Source organism: Dasypus novemcinctus, chromosome 12 (assembly GCF_030445035.2).
Source record: "Dasypus novemcinctus isolate mDasNov1 chromosome 12, mDasNov1.1.hap2, whole genome shotgun sequence".
NCBI lineage: Eukaryota > Metazoa > Chordata > Mammalia > Cingulata > Dasypodidae > Dasypus > Dasypus novemcinctus.
Genome location: NC_080684.1, coordinates 87061218 through 87081829, shown reverse-complemented (window position 1 = coordinate 87081829; position 20612 = coordinate 87061218). Strand labels below are relative to the sequence as shown.

At 41.7% G+C, this 20612-nt stretch overlaps 1 pseudogene; it reads right to left on the bottom strand.

Moving 5' to 3' along the window:
• Positions 1–13452: 13452 nt before the first annotated feature.
• On the bottom strand, positions 13453–14077 carry LOC101440446 (myosin light chain 6B pseudogene; annotated as a pseudogene).
• Between the last annotated feature and the right edge of the window lie 6535 nt (positions 14078–20612).

Below are 20612 nucleotides of genomic sequence, written 5' to 3'. Positions count from 1 at the left end.
AGTCTCATTTGACCGTGGGGATGAACAAGTCCAGGTTCCACAGTCAGTCTGCAACCAGGGGCTCGGATGAAAGTTCAATGAAGGTTCTTGAAGAGTCCTAGGAGATGATGATTGCCCAAAGATGACCTGGGAAATTCTCACTCAATGCTGGAATCACTTCCCCTTTTTAGGCATTCAACTGATTGGATAAAGCTTCACTCATTGCTGATGGCACTCTCCCTGACTGATGTAATTGTAACCAGCTATCTATGATTTACTACTACAGTAAAGTCAATGGTGACCGAAGTCCATAAGTGCCTTTGTATTACAGTTCGCCCAGTACTTGCTTGACCAAACAACTGGGCAAAAATACCTGGCCAAGTTGACCCATTAGCCTAACCATCACAATCACAATCTAGCAGTCAACCCCATCATACTCTCAGGCCCATCATTATCCCTTCAGTTCTGGCAAATCACACTCCCATTTGGTTCCTAGACAATATGGGCATACAATAATTTCACTATCAATTTATTATTAGGCTTCTCTGACCAGAACAAGTAGAAATTGAAATTTAATTTTAAGCTGTAAACTGTAAGATCAGATTTTGTTGCAATCTGTGCCTAATCAATTCAGGTTTCTTGAGAAAATGCTTTGACTGCTGACTGGCCAGGGCTTGGTTACAAGGCTCAGATATGTCATGGACAAGGCTGGCATTAAGATCTTGTGATGTGAAAAATGGCTGAGGGGAAGAAGTGGGATCTTAAGGGAAAAGAAGAGCAAATGTGAAAGAAAAGAAGGTATTATTGATTTCAGGCTACTGGAAAGGCAAGTGTAGATGCTTGTGTTAACAATGTTTGTTTCTCTCTTTTGCTCACTAGAATATTGGACTTGCTTCTCTTGGATCCTCTGATGCTGATATTAGAAAATTGGCAATGATAAGTGTGCATTTCATGCTTAGGATTTATAAGGAGATTGGGAAACAGATATATTTTTGGTTTTATGATCAATAAAATTAATCATGGCTGGTGAAGGTGACACAGTGGAAATGCCAGACTAGGAGTCAGAGACCCTGCTGGTATCTTCTTCGGTCCCAGATAAAGGCTGAACTAGATGAAGGCCATACTTCCAGCTCTGACATTCCAGGTTTCTATGACTCCATGCAATTCTTCTGTACTTAAACATTTAGCTCTACCCCATTTCTTGTAGGATGGAGGCCAAAATTCTTCAACTATTTTCAAGGCCTTCTCGTGTCTGGCCCCATACTTCCTTTCCAGCCTCACTTCCCAATCAATATAAGAAATAAATTAGTGAACCTGGTAGAAAACTTTGAAGAAAAAGGAGAAGATATTGAACAACTATCCCCAAGAATGGGAAAGCAAACTTACTAGGAAGTGTAGTAGGTAAGTGTGATTGTAATCTTGGACCACAGAATTTCTGCTTGTTAAAGGGGAAAATGAGGACATGAGGGTATGACAGCTCTGCTTGGTGGATTGTGGGGACTCTCATATGAGATTGAGGAATAGTTAGGGCCTACATGTAGTAAGCAAGCTGAAGAAGGAGAAGGTTGTAGTTAGAGGAGACAATGTTTGAAACAGATTTGTGGAGTGCAGGTTTTACTAGGATATGTGACTATGGCGATGGGGTGCCTAAGTTGGAGTGAAAGACAGGGTTATCATTGATGAAGAATTTAAAGAACTGAGAAGACAGAGTATTACATGGATCAACCTTATAGATATTAAATATTACCATGAGGGAAAAATATTTTTTAAATTAAAATAAAATAAAATAATTTAAAAATAAAATCACCAAGAAGGATGACAAAGATAGAGATGTAGAAGAAGGTAGTTCATACTAAAGCCCTCAATGAATGGAACTGGTCATTAAGTGGTCAGTAAATGTTGATAAAGGGAGACACAGAAGGCCACAAGAGCTTTAAAGAAACTGCGTTTTTGAAACAGGAAGATGAGAAATCATTTAGAATTAGCAATGCCAAGCAGATAGAATGCCTACCCCATCTTTAGGTTCACAAGGAATCGGGGGGGGGGGGGAGGGGGATGGGGAGAAGCTTCCATTTGAGAAATTTACAGACAAACTGGTGTCTTTGACAGACATTTGACATTTGCTCTTGCAAGAATGTTTTGGGCAGGGAGATAGGGAAGGGCATAATAGAAGTTGCTCTTCAGAAGAGCATGAATTTCTCAATGCATTCTGTGGACATCTTCTAAGTACATCCTGATGTTCATGTGCATCACGGCATACTGAGCAGCTGTGGAAACGGACTTCCCTTGCCGTTTTGGGGGGATAGATATCGAGCACCAAATGCCAACTCTCATAGCCCAGATTCAGAAAATACTCTAACCCTTCTAGCCACTGTCAAAGACGGGTTAATGGCTTCAGAGACATCCATTCAAGTAGAAACAGGTTCATTTCACTGGATAGGGAGGCCACACCCAAATGGATGCCCATCCACACCTTTCTCTCATTGGGGTCGCTGCAAGGCCTTCTGTATGTTTCAGTAATCAAGCAGATTCCATTAAGGTCAAATCAGATTTCAGATTCTTTGGGGCACTGGGGTGCCACTGACTTCATTGATATAATTCATGCTGGAAAGTCCCAGCCTCATCTCTCTTGGGAACATAGTTACTGTACCACAAGAAGAAACAATGTATGTAAGACAGTTTCCACTGTAATGAAATTCTCCTTAGTTACATGCATATTGGCTACTCTGTATTTAGAAGTAGGTGAAAAAAATTTTAATTAAACTATTATTTAAAAATGTTTCAGATTACCTTAAACAAGTATTGGTTGATGACTGGCTTCTTCCTCCGGAGTCCAGCCATCTGGAACCGAGTCAATTCCATGCTTTCAGCTGGACATACCTTGTATGAGGTCTTCGACATGGCAGCTCTGTAAATGGTTTTGCCAACCTCAGTAGAAAAGCCAGGAGAGCTTACCACGCATTGCCTTGATGAAGCACTTCATTTAAGGATTTGGTGAGCCATGTAGCCTGCCCCAGGTTATCCCAAACCTAGCAACCCAAAACCATGCAAAAACACAGAAGCTCCCAAGAGGCTTTCTGTAATAGCTCCCTGGCCAAGTGCATTTTTGGCACCTGGAAATATAGCCCTCCACTGGAAAAGTTTGCTTGCTACTCATCCTCTAAGGGCTCTGAGATAGGGCCAGGGCTGCAAAGAGGCTGTACCTATTAAAAAAGCAGCCTTCTCAGCTCTCAGTGAATATCCAGGAACTAAAGTCTACATGGCACAGCCTCCTGTCTGCCCTTCCTGTGGGAGTCATTGGTCTCCTACATCACTTTGGAATGGTCCCCAGGTTGATCGGCCCTCTCTAGTCTCTATAGGATGGGATGAAGAATTCAGCTCCATTTTAAAAAAAGCACCCCTAAGGGAGAGGTGCTGGAATGCTTGTGTGGTCTGTGAACTGAAGTGTGGGCAGGAGAAGTTCAGTGGTTAGAGAGATGGCATTCTTGCCTTATCCATAGAAGCAAGATGGTGAGAGCTACAGTGATAGCAGCTGAAGGAACAGAGGAAGACAAATCTAGGCAACATTTATTTCTTCTTCTTATGGAATTGTGCCACAATTCAAGACTACACTTAAGTTAATTTTAAATTCTGGTTTCTGGTTTAGCACAGAAAGCTTCAGAAGTATTATCTTGTATAAAACTAAAGTGTGCACAACCTCTGCTCAGAGTGCCCACACTGATACTCCTCTTAAGGTCAGAGAATCCCTCATCTTCACTTCTATATGAGCCTTTCTTCTGTGCAGATTATGTGATTATGATTTGCAATTTTTCTAAATCAAAAGCCTCAGCATGGGACTTTATACTTTTCTGGGATAACAGTTACATTAGCTTTGCAAATGCAGACACTCTGCCCAGCAAACTCGACAGCAGACATGCCCAAGAGTACAAACCCATTTTCCCTTCTGAGTTTACCATCTTAGAACAAAAAGTGGATGTGCTTTGGTGTCAGCAAGACCTGGGTTTGAATTTCAGCTTCTCTATCTTCTAGTTGGGTTAACTTAATTGATTTTATAGTCTTTCAGAAAGTCCTCCCCTGTATTCTGAAGACAGTGATACCTACCATTATAAATTGATTTTATTAAAGTTCTTAGTATATGCCAAGTATTTGGTACAATGAATGGTTAAGAAGGTATTCAATAAATCTTTTTTAACTTTCAAAGAAGAGTGATCATTAAAGAATTCTTCAGTAATATTACAAAAATCATAAGTGTCCATATGGAGCAGTATTTAATATATCAAAAGTAATCACCAGAGTGTTACATGGGCCATATTTAGTGACAAAAGTCTCTAAAGGATGAATAATGAAAAAACATGGATTGCAATATAGAAATGAGAGCCTAAAGCAAGATGATTGATAGATCAAGGTTTCTAGACGTTTTCTAGAGCCAGATACCTACCTGCCAATGATTCATAGGAAGATATAGAATGCATGTTTATCAAATCTATTGATGACAAGAGGCTAAGAGACAGAATTAATACTTTAAGTAACAGATTCCAAATCAATAAGCACCATTACAGGCTAAATTGGTAGACCAAGAAGAAATGTAGTTAGGATCAATGCAAGTTCTTGAGTTGGTTTCAAAAAAATTAGTAAGATGGGGAAGGAATGTTTAAAATTATTGCAGGTGAAAAAATAAAAAGAGGCTTAAGGATGCTAAGGGCCAGTGAACTCTGTAGATACACTTACATTGATCTGCCAAGAAAGCTAATTAAAACACAGTTTGCATTAATAAAACAAGAGCATATATAATAAGGTAATTGTATTTGAGACTGGACCCCAAACCTAAATGGGCATGTAGACAAATTGGAGGCAAATTACCAGGATAGTAAGTTAATTTATATGATTGTTATGATTAAAGTACTAGGGGTGTTTGTCCCAGAGAAAAGAAAACTCACTGAAGACTATGGTGGTTGTTTTTCAAATACCATTTATGGAGAAGGTGTATGTATGGTGTTTCCAAAAAAATAGGTAGCCAGATCACCACTGATACACATTTTAATAATAATATAATTAATATGCATTAGAAATACATAAAATAACATATCAAACCTACGATTTCACAGATACAGCTTAGTTTGAGATTAAAATAGGCACTTAAGCTAAAAAATGAGTTGAAATAGAAAACATTAAGTATATGACAGTATAAGTGTTTAAGTGTGTAGATACAGCAAGTATCAGAAGAGCAATATGGAAGTACTACTCATGTGGGTGGTAGATCAGATTTCTAAGTGGCCCCAAGGGAGGAAACTAAAACCAATGGAAAAAGGAACCTGAGGCTTTAACTCAATATTTAGCAGGATTTCCAGTCAGCTCATTCCTAAGATATATCAATACTCCAAGCTAGAATGACTTCTCAGAGCACAGGCTAGGGGGCACTTGGTGGGAAGGAGTAGACAGTTATGCATCAAGCAAGCAGGTGGACTAGGTAAATTTCAGGTCTCTGGCCTATTGTCGTGCAGCTGAATTCTGCAACAAGGCTCACTTAGCACAAGGATTCCCAGCCTTTTGATGTCAAGAAAATCTGAATGTCTTTCTTCATTTAGAAGATGTTGGGAGGAAATCAGGTCTGCATGATCAGAGATGCCCTGGGTTCCCGTTAGACTGGGGTTGGCAATGATACCCATTTCTAACTGGGCCACATGAGGTAGTACTCATTGCCTCATCCATCCTCATTTAGTTCAACCTGGAAAAGAAGATTGTTTTCCCCAATAACAAGAGTGGGATCTGGGGAAAGAACAAAACTTTTCCCTTAAAGAAGAAGGAAATGGTCAGTATATGCTCTCTGGCCACTAGGTAAATTATTAATCTTTCTGAACTTCAATTTTCTCACCTTTAAATGGGAATATTAACATTAAAAGCCATGATTACTGGGAGGACAATGATCATAAAATACACAACGTCATATTTATCACCAAACAGGAGCTCATTAATACATATTCTTAGTATTACATATTAATACACATCTTTCATTATAATTATTATTTGCATCACAAATGGAATTTCAGTGTTAATACTTCTAATTCATTCCTCTACTCATATATTCACAGAGCAGACATTTCTGAGGATGCCCATTGTATTGGTCAGCCAAAAGGGGTGCTGATGCAAAGTACCAGATATCTGTTGACTTTCATAAAGTATATATTTGGGTTAAAAGCTTATAGTTATAAGGCCCTAAAGAGAACAACTCAAGGTTACTTCCTCACCCATAGTCAGTTGCCACATGTTGAAGCAAGATGGCAGGCGATATCTCCAAGAGTTCAGTCTTCCTCTTTCCTTTTAAGCATCCATGGGCCCAGCTTCTTCCAGTCTCAGTTGTAGGCTGGCATAGGGCTCAGCTACTCTGTTCTCTTCAGTTGCAAACTATCAGGTGAATGGCTCATCTCTCACTAGGGCCCCAGCATCAAGTTCTCTCCTCTTCCATGTCTATGGAGCTCTCTCTATTCCTTGTATCTTCTCCTGTGTATCAGTTTCTGTGTTCTCCTTGAGTGAGTGTCCATTTACATAACACACCAAGTGGTGCGGACTCAACCTGGCACACGGTAATAACGTGATCAAGTCAAAGCCCTAATCTTAACATAAACAAGTAAACATAAGACCTTCGAACTTAATACAATCAAAGGATATCATGTCCAGAGGAACAGACTAATTTACAAGCATAATCAATATCTCTTTTTGGAATTCATAAATAATACCAAATTGCTACACCCATGATACCAGGCACAGTGCCAGATAGGCAGGACAGTATTCCCTCTTCCTCCTGGAGACCAAGCTTGAATATATTAGTGCTGGTGGGTCAGTACATTATAATAATACTCTATATATGCCCAGTCCTACATGTCACAAACTACATTCACTTCACATGACCTCATTTCATCTTATCCAGAATATTAGGATACAGCAAGTTCCAGCAGGGACTGTATCTGTATTCTTTATTATTATCTACCCAGTCCCTAGCACAGAGTTTGGCACATAATAGAGACTTTATAAATAGGTGAATTAAGGAATGAAGGAATTGATGAATCATTGAGATCTGCCCAAAACATAGTTATCGGTAGCATTGTTTCATAGGTGGAGAAAGAGAGGAACATTGGTGTTGGTATGCACCAGTCATTGAGTAGTGGAGTAATTTCACTGACTAAACCATTTGCTGGGGAGATGGCACTGTACTATTACATTTGCTTGTACAGTAATGCAGAATGAGAGCAAAGTAATGCAAAATTAATGTCCTATATAAGAGCAGTCGCAGTAATAATGTTGATAAAAACTAACGTAGAGTGCTTACCATCTGCCAGGCAGTGTGTCCTGAGAACTTCACATGATCAAGGTGAGCGCCCTGTTGAATGTGTTCCACAAGGCAATGTATTCACAACTTACTATTTTTTCATCCACTCAGGTATTCCTTAGAACTGAGCCTGCATTGTCCCCTTTTCCCATTCTCCTCCAGTGATAGAAATTGTGAGCTCCCCAAGGGCAGTTTCATTTGTCTTTTTCATATTTGATCCCCAACACTATGTAGTTCATGATACTGTTTAATAATTTTTGATGAATAAATGAAAGGATGAATGAATCAACGGTCAGAAAAGGAAATGCTAGTAGGATCTAAAGTGATGAGAAAATCTGAAGGAGACACTTGAACTAAGCCTCAAATGTAGTTAACCTTTGACAGAAAACAGAGGCCAGTTGGATGGACTCATGACACTAAGGAGAACTTTAGGAAGGTTGTGTAATCAGACTGAAGACAACAGGATGTGTGGTGGGCGGAGCTGGATGATCTCTCAGCCCAACGTGGGATCTTCCAGTCCTTGGCACTGCTGACCAGATACTTAGTTTTGATCATCACTGTGTTTTTTGCTTTGTGGTGTCTTGGACGACTCTACTGGCTTACTATGGAGTTTGGTCTCTGCAAGTAAAATGGAGCTGTCAAAGCCTAAAGGGCAGAACTTCTTTCATCCTACAAGGAGATTAAGATAAGAACTTCATTTGTATTTTCCCACTAGCATTGTCCAAAGCGTGTTCCCAGAACATTTGTCCCAGACATACTATGAGAAAAAAAGAAAAAGGCTTGGTGGTGAAATGCATGTTGGAAATGGAGTTCCATCACCACTTTACTTCCCAGAGTCTTTACTATGTGAACCATAAAATACTCTGAATCTGTAAGGGGGAGCTCGGGGAGGGGTGGTGGTGATATGCATAGGATTCCCTACTTTATTTAACCACGGAGCCCTTTGAAGGAGTGTATGAACGGAATATTATGTGGGACAAGAGATTTACAGAACATTAAATTCTACCAGAAGCACCATCCTAGACCTTCTTAGTAGAGACATATTTTGCTACTTGGATATTTATTAATTCATAGACCTGCTGCAAATACAAGAATGTTTCCTTACTCTCGGCCTCTCCAGCTTTCTTCCATTCGCTTTGTCCTGAATGCTCGCTGAGCCCCATGTCTGCCCATTTTGTACACCAGAGGGTAGTGTTGAGCCTGCTTAGAATTTCTTGCCCTTGGAACTGAGAAAAAGAATGATGAATTTGCCCTTCCTTTTTACATAAATTAAGGAAGACTAAGTACGCAGAAGCTGCTTCTCTTACTGTAAAACTATTGTGAGAGGCAGGATATTGTTCATGATCCCTAAACTCAGTTCTTGAAAACCACAGGCCAATTCCACTCAGAAATTTCTATGTGTGTTCTCCCGTGACTGGGAGGATCATCCAGGTTCTCTCGGAGGTTGTGAGTAGGTGCAAAATGATGATGGTGTGTACAAATTTTTTTCTTATTGTTCCTGTCTTGTCCTGTTCAGAATATTACAACAGTTGAAATGATGTTGAAACATTCAACAAACATCAGTCATGAGGCATTTCAACATAAACAATCTTTTCCCCCCTCCCCCTCTCCCTCTCCCCCTGCTGGGTTTTTTTTTTTTTTGCTGTCTGTATCCACTCGCTGTGTGATCTTCTGTATCTATCTCTCTTTTTGTCTTCTCGTTTTTCTCCTCTAGGATTCACCGGAACTCGATCCTGAGGGACTCCAATGTGAATAGAAGTTCCCTGTGACTTGTGCCACCTCAGTTCCTGGTCTCTGCTGCACCTGCCTTGACTCTCCCCTTCATCTCTCCTTCGTTGCATCATCATCTTGCTCTGTGACTCACTTGCGCGGGCACTGGCTCGTCGCGAGGGCACACTTTTCTTTTTTACCAGGATGCCTCAGGGATTGAACCCAGGCCTTCCCAGATGGTTGGCAGAAGCCCAATCACTTGAACCACATCTGCTTCCCTGCATAAACAATCTTGATCTTTCTTTAGCTATCCCCAGTTCCAGCCTTCCTATCTACCCAGTGTTCAAGACTCAGTCAAGCCCCAGGCCCTTAACAAGTCAAAACCTGAGGGAGTCACCTCACTGAACTCACACGTTCAACCCTGGATTATCAAATCTTAATATGATTTTTAAAGAGTCTTATTTATGTTCCTTTCCCCCTATCAACTATATTTCGAAACTTCAAGAATAAGTGCTATATATTGCACTTGTCCCCATTCCCTGGTAGGGGTTCAAGAAGCTTGGCTGAAGGAATCAGACATCCGTTGAGTTCATACTATGATCAGGGTTCTTTCACCCACTAGTTCAGGAAAGCTGAAATTGGAACCTAGCTCAGACCAGTACAAAATCTGTGCCCTTTTCACAAAACCGTGGCTCACGTAAAGAGTGCATTTGAAATGACAGTATACATCAGGTGAACTTATGTCCTGGTTTGCCTAGGACTGTCCTGGTTTACAGCTGTTGTCCTGGCATAAAATTATTAATAGTGTCTCTTTCACTCTTACAATATCCCAGTTTGGCCTGAGACATATATGATAACCAAGCTCTGGAGCCAGACAACTTGGATTTGAATCCTGGCCTTGTCCCTCACTATCTGTGTGACCTCTAACAAGTCACTTAACCTCTCTGAGCTCCAATTCAGAATTTGGAGAATGATAGTATCATGCCAATAAGGTCGTTATGAAGGTTAAAGTTAATCAATGTTTAGACAAGTGGCTGACACATGTTAAATGCTCAGAAATGACTGTTACTACTTAAAATGGATTCTTAATCATGGGCAATCCCGGAAGGCTCAAAATGACTTCTGTCTGAATGAGTGGGAAGTTAAGAATTGAGGCCAGTTCTAAGGTTAAAGAAGAGTAGCATAAGGAAGTGGATTTGGCTCAACTGATAGAGCGTCCACCTACCACATGGGAGGTCCAAGGTTCAAACCCAGGGCTGCCTGGTCCCTGTGGTGAGCTGGTCCATGCGCAGTGCTGATGCGCTCAGGGGGTGCCATGCCATGCAGGGGTGTCCCCCGCATAGGGGAGCCCCGCATGCAAGGCATACGCCCCAAGGAGAGCTGCCCTGCGCAAAAAAAGCACAGCCTGCCCAGGAGGGGCACCGCATACATGGAGAGCTGATGCAGCAAGATGGCGCAACAAAAAGAGACACAGATTCCTGGTGCCACCTGACAAGAATGCAAGTGGACACAGAAGAACACATAGAGAACAGGCACAGAGAACAGGCATTGGGGGGCGGGGGGAGGACAGCAAGAAAGGGAAGCAAAAAAAATCTTTAAAAAAAATGTTTAGCGTAGTGGTCCTCAAAGTTCATGCCTGGGACCAAGAGCATTAGCAATCTCACTGCTTAGAACCTTGTTAGAAATGCAATTCTTAGGCCTGCCCCAGATCTTCTGAATCAGAAACTTTGGGGGTGGGCCCCAGCAATCTATTTGACCAAGGCTTCCAGGTGATGTGGATGCACGCTAAGGTTTGAGCACCCTGGCCTAAAGTCTGTCAGCAATCAGGTCCCCATTTACTGGAACTGTGGGGTAGCCCAAATATTTTGGTTTTGTTTTTTTCAGGAAAAGAGTGGACACAGCAGAGATGCTCTAACCAGCATCAGAACAATTTGTTGAGCCAAGGACATTCAAAAGTAACTCTATCTCAGCACCCTCTTGCTGAAAGCATCCTTGGAGTTCTAGTGCAGAGGTTGCTTATGTGGACTCAACAGCATGAATGCCTCATGCATGCACTGAAAAATCAGAAAAAGTTACATGAAAATCCAGATTTCCGACTTCCCTGAAAATTTCAAATTTGGCCTCACCCGGGGTTGTATTCCCACCCAGCCTTCATCGACTGCAATGGAGCATTGGATACCAGCTTAATCAGAGCTTGCAGCCTTCATCTTCCCCTAATTCCTGCCAGGACAGTTTCACTCATGAATAATAATTACCTGCCCCATTCCTGTTCCTATTCATGACTTAGGTGTCATCTCCTCGTTTAAGAGGAGAAAACTTAGGGCTGGAGAGTTTACGTGATTTGTGTAAGGTACATCACCCAGGCTTGGCATTACACTGTATGGGTTGGGGAAGGGGGAAGGTCTCTAATTTTTTTGAACAGGGTCTTGAAAAAGAAAGTATGTGGGGATCCTGGAAGGCTGGTCTTGCTGAACTTCTCAAACTTTACTAAGTATTAGAATCATCTGGGCCAAAATATCACTTTCCAAGTCTCCTCCCCCCCAAGAGAGTTGGGATTAATAAGTTTGGTTGGGTTTAAGGCCCAGGAGTCTACAGAATGAAAATTCCTCCTTCCCCCTCCTTCCTTCACCTGCTCCCCCATGCATTTCTCCCCATGATTCTGAAGCGATTGGTCCAGAGAATACATTTAGGGAAATAATGAGCTTTGTGGAAAATACTCCAGGTGTGGGCAACACCTTGGATGGGAGTGGGGGTGTGGGAAGACAGAATGAGGCTTTGAGCAGAGAAGAGAGCCAATGGCCTGGGGGAAACTGGGTAAGAGATTTACGTGTGACCGGGTCAGATTAAGCAGAGTCCTAACAGTCTGAGTGGTTATAACCCATGATAACTAAAGCACCTGAGCCAGCCATAGGTTACAGCCGAGGCCGTGCCAGAAAGCAAGGGGGCAACGGTGGCAGGAAGACATAGCATGAGATTTCACAGTGACAGAAGGCAGTTGCTATCAGGGTTCACTTGGAGGGTTTAAGGGGAGTATTAAGTGAGTAAAGTTTGAAGGACATTTGACCATCCTTGAGTATAAAGAACCCAAAATAAGAGAAGAACCAAAAACAAGGGCGAGCCCTAGCCTGTGGCTCGCCTTCCCCGCATTTTTGTCTGACCCCCCTCTCCTTTCCCTGCTACTGTTCTCCTTCCACCCCTTTCCTTCTACTTATGATTTTGTTTCTTTTTTCTTCCTCCCTCTTGTTTCTCTCTCTTCATCTTTGTCTGTCTCTCTGTTTCTCTCTTTTTTCCTCCCTCTTCTCTCTGTCTGTTCCTATCTCACTCCTGACCTCTTTTCCTTCTCCCCTATATGAAGCACACAAACCACACACAGCATCACAATGTCAAAAAATGTTCAGGAAAAAAAATCCATCATCATGCAAGGAGAATCCAGGGGAAGAAACCAAACCTCTGAAAACAGTTTCTAAAGTAATACATCCTTGTCAAATTCCAACCAGCCTGGCCCTCCAAATCGAGCAGCAGAGGCGTTTCTCTCCTGTTCCAAAGGCATGAGCAACGGCCCACAGAGGCTCTTCCGTTCCCACTGTGATTTTTCCTCTGGCCGTTGCTGTCAAATGCGCTTTATCATGTCATTTTAGCACCAGGCCTGGCACATTTCTCTGTATAGTAAAAGCTAATGAACCGTATGGCTTTTGGCAGCACTGGGCAATATACATGCTCCATTTGGAGTGGAGTAAGTCCTTGGAGTCTATAGCTGTGTGAGCAACTCTGGGCTGTCTCCTGTGCTTCATGGGTCTGGAAATATCATAGCTGTGGTCACTGCTGCAGGATTATTAATATTCCAGAGGCCTTCTTTGACCCTACCCCCTACAAAGCAGGCTTTAGGAACATACAGCTTCACATTGGAGCCCACCCAATTGGAATTTATGACTGGAAGTGGCAGAAGGCCCACATTTTAGCAATGCCTCCCCGTGAACCACCCCACAACTTGGGTCCTAAGGACATCCTGGTATTTATTCAACTCAAGCCCCATTAATTGTGCTCCTCATGCATGCTTGCCACTCGATTTTGATGCAAGGGATGGAGAGATGAAAAAGACCCAATTCCTGTCCTGAATGAAGTGATCTGGTAAGGGGAAAAGGACATGTAAATAAGGTCCTGTATGCTAATAGCATTCAGGTAAAGGCCCTGGCAACTTTTAGGGAAAGGCTACTCATTCTTTTATTTGGGTTCCCTGAACATTTGCTGCTTAAAGTATGATCCTCAGACCAGCAGGACCATCCCCTGGGAGCTTGCTAGAAATGCAGAATTTCAAGCCCAACCCCAGACCCACTGAGCAAGAATCTGCATTTTAACAAGATCCTCAGGTGATCTATATGCTAATTAATAATCAATGTGGAGGGGTGTCCAGTGTCCAGCCCTGAGGGATCTGTGGAAGATCAGATGCTTAGGATGTTCTTCAGGAAGGTCTCATAGTTGATACAGCTGTTGCTCTCCTCATGTCCTGCCAGAACCGCCTCCACCTCCTCCTCAGTCATCTTCTCTCCCAGGGTAGTAAGGACATGTCTGAGCTCTGCTCCCAGGACTTTGCTGTTTCCCTCCTTGTCAAACACCCAAAGCCCCTCCAAGTAGTCCTCATATGTGCCTTGGTCCCGATTCTTGGGCACTGCCTGGAGCATGGGCAGATAAGTGTCGAAGTCCACACGCCGGCATTTCAGCTCATCACTTTTAGGGTTCCCCAGGACCTTGAGCACCTTGGCGTTGGTGGGGTTCTGGCCCAGGGTCCTCATCACGTCCCCACACTGGCTATACAGGATCTTGCCATCACCTACTTGGTCAAACAGCTCGAAGGCCTCCTTGAACTCCTCCAGCTGATCATTGCTAAACTTGATCACCACTTTGGAGAGGTCGATGGGGGGGTTCCTGGGTTTTTTGAGGGGCAGGAGGGGCAGCTGGCTCAGCCTTGGGCTTGGCTGGAGGGGCCCCTGCTGCTGACTTGGCAGCAGGTTTGGGGACAGAGAGCCCCACAAGTTTCTTCACGGGAACATCCTTCTTGGGAGGCATGATGTCTGGTGCCCAAAGGACAGTGTGTCAAGGGGGGCATCCATCTCCTGCAGGGTCTGGGGAAGGGGCGGGGGCCCTTCCAGGTACTTTTGAGACAGTTGATCTGTAAACTAAAATTTGGGAAGGAGTCTTGAAACCAGTGGTTCCCAAACTTGGCTGCACATTAGAATCACCTGGGAAGCTTTAAAAGTTCTCAGTGCCCAGCCTGTATTCTGAGCAATTAAATTAGAAACTCTGGGGGTAGAACTGAGGCATTAAGTTTTAAAGCCCCTCCAGGTGATTTAAGTGTGCAGCTAAGGTTGGGAACCATTGCTCTAAACCAGGCCTGCAGAACTTTTAATGTGCGTGAGAATCACCCAATTTGAACTTCCAGGTACCACATCCATAGATTCTGATTCTGTAGGTCTGGGATCCTAATTTGAATAGCACGCACGAGAACCCTGGTGATTCCTAATTGAGAAGGAGGTAGAGGTAGGGCAAAATATAACTTTCCTGATTGCTACCCAGAGTTCTTTCCACCTGCAAAACTTCCAGGCATTATAATGAGGGCTACCTTGAAACTGCCTGTGTCCCTAGTATGGGGCAACTGAGAAATCCCAGACTCACAGTTTAATAGTCTTAGTCCTTATGGGCTTACCTTGGACCCATGTTTCAATGGTTCATTTCCTTTCTTCTCCATATAGCCTTCCCATAGCCTTAGGTCTTCTAAGACAAGTATTTTTCTCACCACACTGGGCTCTAGACTTTTAGACACTTATTTTATTTCATTTTCCTAAATGCATCTTTTCCCCTTCTGCCTCAGAGCCTTTGCACAAACTGTTCCCTCTGCCAGGAATGCTCTCCTTTCCTCTCTCCAGATACTATTTCTTCAACAAAGCCTTTCCTGACCTCCCAAACTAGATCATATTCCCCTAATGTGTACTTGTATAGCAACTGATACCTTTTCTTTATCACACCTGTCATAGTTTTAAAGTTATGTATTATATTAACATTTAAGTGATTGCTCTAAACAAATGCCAGTGAATACATACACAGCATCTCTTTTGCTCACAGCTGTACCCGAGCCACTTGCCTTGTGCCTAGAACATGGCAGCAAGTCAGTTAATACATGCATAATATGAACCACTCTTCCCAGGCATCGGAGGTCCCCTGATCCTTACATAACCTCCCCATCCAAAATGATCACTCATTTTCTTCATTTAGCACCATTCTCAACTCCTCTGCCAAGACACCCACTTTATCCCTTGCCAAGGAATTTGGGCATATGTTACCACCTTCTTTTATTACTGCTCACTCCCAAAGTCTAGATGCTGAGCTCTGTCTGTCTATCTGAGAACCTTCAGAACTTCCTGTCTGGTATTAACCTTCCCCCTTCCCCCTTCCCAGATGCCTGAGCCTCCATGAACACTACTGCTCAGTGTCATTCTGGCATTGGCCTGACTGAGCCCCCAGGGGTTCTCTTAAAAGTCTTCAGCCCAGTTTTAAGCAGACAATATTATCAATAAAATTTTAAAAGTATCTTATAAGCCCCATGTACAAAGTAGTACCTACCTCAAAGGGTTGATGGATAGTTAAATGAGATAATCTGTATCCATAGTACACAATTCAGTCAATAACTATTTAGAATTTTTATTACTAATAATAACTTTAAAAACCCACATAATGGTATCAGTGCTGCTGTTTGTACTTGTGAGTAAACTGATGGAAAGTTAATATGAATTCAGTAATAATTTTAAATGAGCTCCTACTTTATTAATTATAACAGTATCCACAAATAGTATATATAGGAATCAAGAATTATGCTTATTTCCATTTTCAGACAATGTGTAACATGTCTAAGGATTTAAGGATCTCTCGCAACAATTCCGTGCCCCAGTACTTCTGCACTGGATCCTCAGGCTTTGGGATGGGAAACACAGCTTGAGGCTGTAAGCAGGAAAGGTTCTACTTGCAGTCTCTTCCCTCTTATTTGATTTTTCTTTGAACTACACTCTGTCAAACAAGCTGGAATATAAGCCTTTTGAAATGAAGTTGCTGTTCTTCAGCCATTTGAAGAGCGCGACTTTGAGCTTGTCTGTTTTGTGACAGAGAACTTGGAAGAGGTCAAAACTGAGCTACAGTAAGTAGGGGGTAGAGGAAGAGAATGCAGTGTGGCATCAAACCCAACAGAAGGTGTGAGCAGACAGGACAAGAAAGTAGCACATGCATCCATTCTTTTGTTCAACAAGTCTTTATTGAATACCTACTATTAACCAGACATTCAGTTTGGCACTGAGGACTTCCTAGCAGTTCGACCAAAATAAATTAATTAATTTTTCGAAATCTCAGATTGCTTACCTTTAAAATGGAGATAAGAGTGGGACTGTAATGAGGAGAGTAACTAGGATAATATATGCACAAGGACAGCCACATTGTGGGTGTTAATTTTTTCTGCTGTTGTTGCTGACATTGAACACTGTGGGTGCAATGTTGCATCATTAAATTCTGAGTCAAATGGGACATAGAGAAAAGTACACTGGAAATAATGGTGACATTTGGTAGGAGGAGTGGAGGTCGTGCTGTGGCACCCAATTCAGGATTCCTAGAGGAAAGGAAAGATTTAACTGAAGACATTAGGGGTGAGTAGCAGTTACCTGGAAGTAGAGGGAGAAAAGCAGAAAGAAGTCCAGGCAGAAGAATGACCTCATCGGAAAGGCTCAAGGCAAATAGAAGCACATTTACTCTTCCCCCTCAAAGAAGACCCCAAGAGAGGGATTAATCTTTACTATACCTTGAAATCTCCCAGGTATCTTTAAAAAAATACTGATGCCTAGGTTCCAGTCCCAGGGATTCTGAATCCATTGGTCTGGTAAGAACCTGGGCACTGAAATTTTTAAAAACTCCCCAGATAATCCAATTATATAGCCAGAGGTGTGAACCAGAGTCTTTTCACAGCTGGATGGATCCCTTTCAACAGCTTCCCTCTCATTCAGTCCTAACCAGATGTACCCTAATTGTAAGCTCTTTCAGGTAGACAATGACATCCATAAGCAAAGATGGTGTCCATGCTTCTCAGAATTTAAAGTGCATAGGAATCCTGTGGTCATCTTGTTAAAATGCAGATTCTTATTCAGTGGGTCTCTCCCCAGATAGTCTGCAGTAAGAAGCTTCCAGGTAGTGCTAATGCTACTGGACCTCAGACTGAGCAGCAAGGACCTACATTTAAAGTTTTTCTAGTATTTCCAAATTTGAAATAATACTTTTTGTAGTGATTATATAGAAAAGTGTAATTGAGACAGGAAATTCCTTCTGAGTGCTAGAAATACAAGGACAACAGAATATGGTTTGCCTATCTCTGTTCAGATGATATTTGTTCCTAACCAGAGGCTAGTTTGCATGAAGTAGGCTATGAAATGAATAGTGTGCAACCAACTGCATTTGGACCATTGATTTTCATTAAAAATATGGAGATATATATTCTCATGGGACAGCTTCCCATGGAATGTCCTGAAAACTTCAAAGGAGGAAGAGATTACAGATAAAGCCGCAGAGAGACCAGTATTACAGAATTATTACACGTTTGGTCTCTGGATTCAGAACTCCCTGGGTTTATAACCTTCTTCTACCATTTTCTAGTATCCTTGCACTAGGTAGGACACCTATCTGTGTTTCACTTTCCTCACTTGTGACATAAAGATAATAACCTATTTCTTTGTGATATTGTGAAGATTAAATGAGATAGATTTTGGAAAGAGTTGAGAACAGTGTGTCTCTGGTACATAACGTGCAAGCAGTGAACATTAACCATGATTACCTGGCTTACCTTGTGTTATAGTTCACTTTTTGGTAAGCCAGCATCCTGTGACTTTTTTTTTTTTAGAAAGTACCGGGGATAGAACCCAGGATCTTGTACATGGGAAGCAGGAACCCAACCACTTGACCTACATCTGCTCCTCACATCCTGAGACTTTTATGATTTCACCTGCTGGTTCATCCAATCTTTGAGAAAGCACTTTCCCCAAATTCCCCTGTGTTGTGACTGCTTCCCTAACTTGTCTATGCCTGGGTTCTCTGACTATGCTCCATAGCTCCTCATGCAGTCATTGATGAAGTCCTATCATGTGCTGAAAGCTATGCTAGGTACCAGGCTACAAAGATACATCTTTTGCCCTCAAGAAGTTCACAGGAAGGAAGGTAAAACACTTGCAAATAAAATAACAAGAATAACCATGATGATTACTTGAGATTCATATGGTTTGTCAAAACTATGCAACTCTACCGTTGTAGTACAAAAGCAGTCACAGAGATGCATAAACAATTGGGCATGGCTGTGTTCCAATAAAGTTTTATTTACAAAAGCAAATGGCTGACCCAAGTCTTAGTTTGCTGACTCCAGATCTAAGTGTTCATTTTCACTTGACACTTTCTTCACTCAAAAGTTGAAGACAAAATGGTATTGAGCCTTCAAAGATAAATGATTTCACTGTCTCATTTGCATTTGTTATTTTCTTTCATTCAAGAATGCTCGTTTACATGCAATTTATGATATGCCTTATCTAAAAAACAGTGTCTATCATTATTTTTAAAATAATACCATACTTTCCTCTAAAATTTAGGGCTGTTTCCTATAGTGACCAGAAAAACTTCAAAGGGAACATGACCTGAGAGTCAAGACCTGGCTCCACTGCCTACTAGCTCATGACCTTGGGCACATGTCTTAATAATTCAGTGCCTCAATTCCTCATCTATAAAATGGGGATATTAATAGTCCTTATTTTGTAGGTTATAGTGAAGATAAAATCAGATAACTTGTGTAATATGATTAGCATAATAAGCTATATTATAATAAGCACACAACAAATGTAACTATTGATTTTGCTCTTTTAACTTCTGCATATGTAAAGCAACCTTACCTTGTGCTTGCTTTTTTCTGCCAGGAAATAGCCTCTGAAGATCAAGAGTTGCTTCTTGGCATGCTGCAATCCCATAAACCTGCAGCATAGATGTGTTGGACTTATCTCAGAAAGATGGTCCTCAACCAAATGAGTGAACCTCCAACACATTCTTGAGCAAGTTTCTTAAGCTTCAGCTACACCTCCTGGAGTATTTTGCATCTACCCTGGGATTTTCCCAAAGCAGTTAAATGAAATACAGAGAAGGATCATAAGTATGTCAACACAAGACCATTAGACTCCCCAAGTCATGTTTAAAGCAAGAGCATTCAATGGCTATTTTACAGGGTTTCTTTCTTTCAACTCTCATTGTTCTTTTTACTGAGATACAATACTTTGTAGTTGGAGTCAAGACTGCTCCTTGTGTATTCAAGACAGCGTCCTGCATATGCATTTGGTGATGTTTTCTCATAAAAGGCTCAGAAATCCATTCTTTTGTACACTCTCCAATGTTCTTGCAATCACAATGCGTTATAGACTTGAGCCAGGTTAGAACACCATGTAGAGAGGCAAATTTTGTCCAGAAGACTGTCAAGAGGTATTCCAACTTTGCTGGATAGATAGCCCTTTAATCAGATACTATGTGCTAAAGCTCTTTGTAAACTATGGAACAGGAGGCAACAATCTTGTATAAAGTATCTACTTTGTGTCTGGCATCATTTTAGGATAGTGCTGTCCAAATAGAACTTTTGGCAATGATGGAAATGTCCCATATCTGTGCTGCTCAATAAGTTGTCCATGAGCCACACATGGCTACTGAGCACCTGAAATGCGGCTGGTATGACTGAGGAAGTACAACATTAATTTTATTTTATTTAATTAAGTGTAATGGACCACAGTGCAGTTTTCGGGTATGTTTCATACGTTACCTAATTGTTACAACAATCTTGTGAAGCAAGTAGTATATCCTGGCTCCCCTTTTTGAAAGGGGAAAATCTCAGAGAAGTTAAGAGGCTTTCCTAGAATTCTGAGCTAACAGAAGCATTTTGGTCGGAAGGATTTATACTCACCTCTCTCTGATACCATCTCCAATGAGTTTTCTTCAACACAAGAGCCCTGTGTTGAAGTATTTTATGTTACTATTGTTCTCTTGACATCTATCCCTGCATCCTATCTATAAGCAAGTAGAATCACTCTAACCCATTCTCACCAGCTAAGGTTAGCTAACATGATTCAAGCCTGTGGAGAGAATTTGTAACTGCTTTCTGATAAATGGGTATTCCCTTTCCTTTTAAGACCGTCTAAGTAAGTTTTAGCATTGTTTTTCCATCCTCACCACTGATTGAGACAATAGACGATGACCTCAATAGAATAGTCAGATATCACAGCAACCTGGTAGATTGGGGCCAGCCATCCATTCTTTCCAGCAAACTTACACTGAATTTATTTCCCAACAAATGTTTATAGATGTGTTCTCCTGAGCTCCACACACAGAGAACCATTTCCCTTTTGAACAGCTTGTCTGGTTACATATTGTAGTAATTTATCTGTGTGCTTCCTGCCAACTGGTTCGTAGGGAAAACATGTTTGATGCATAACAATAGATCATTTGGGGATAAATCAAACACTTAATGAAGTCCTGCTTCTCTTCAGCCAGGCATTTC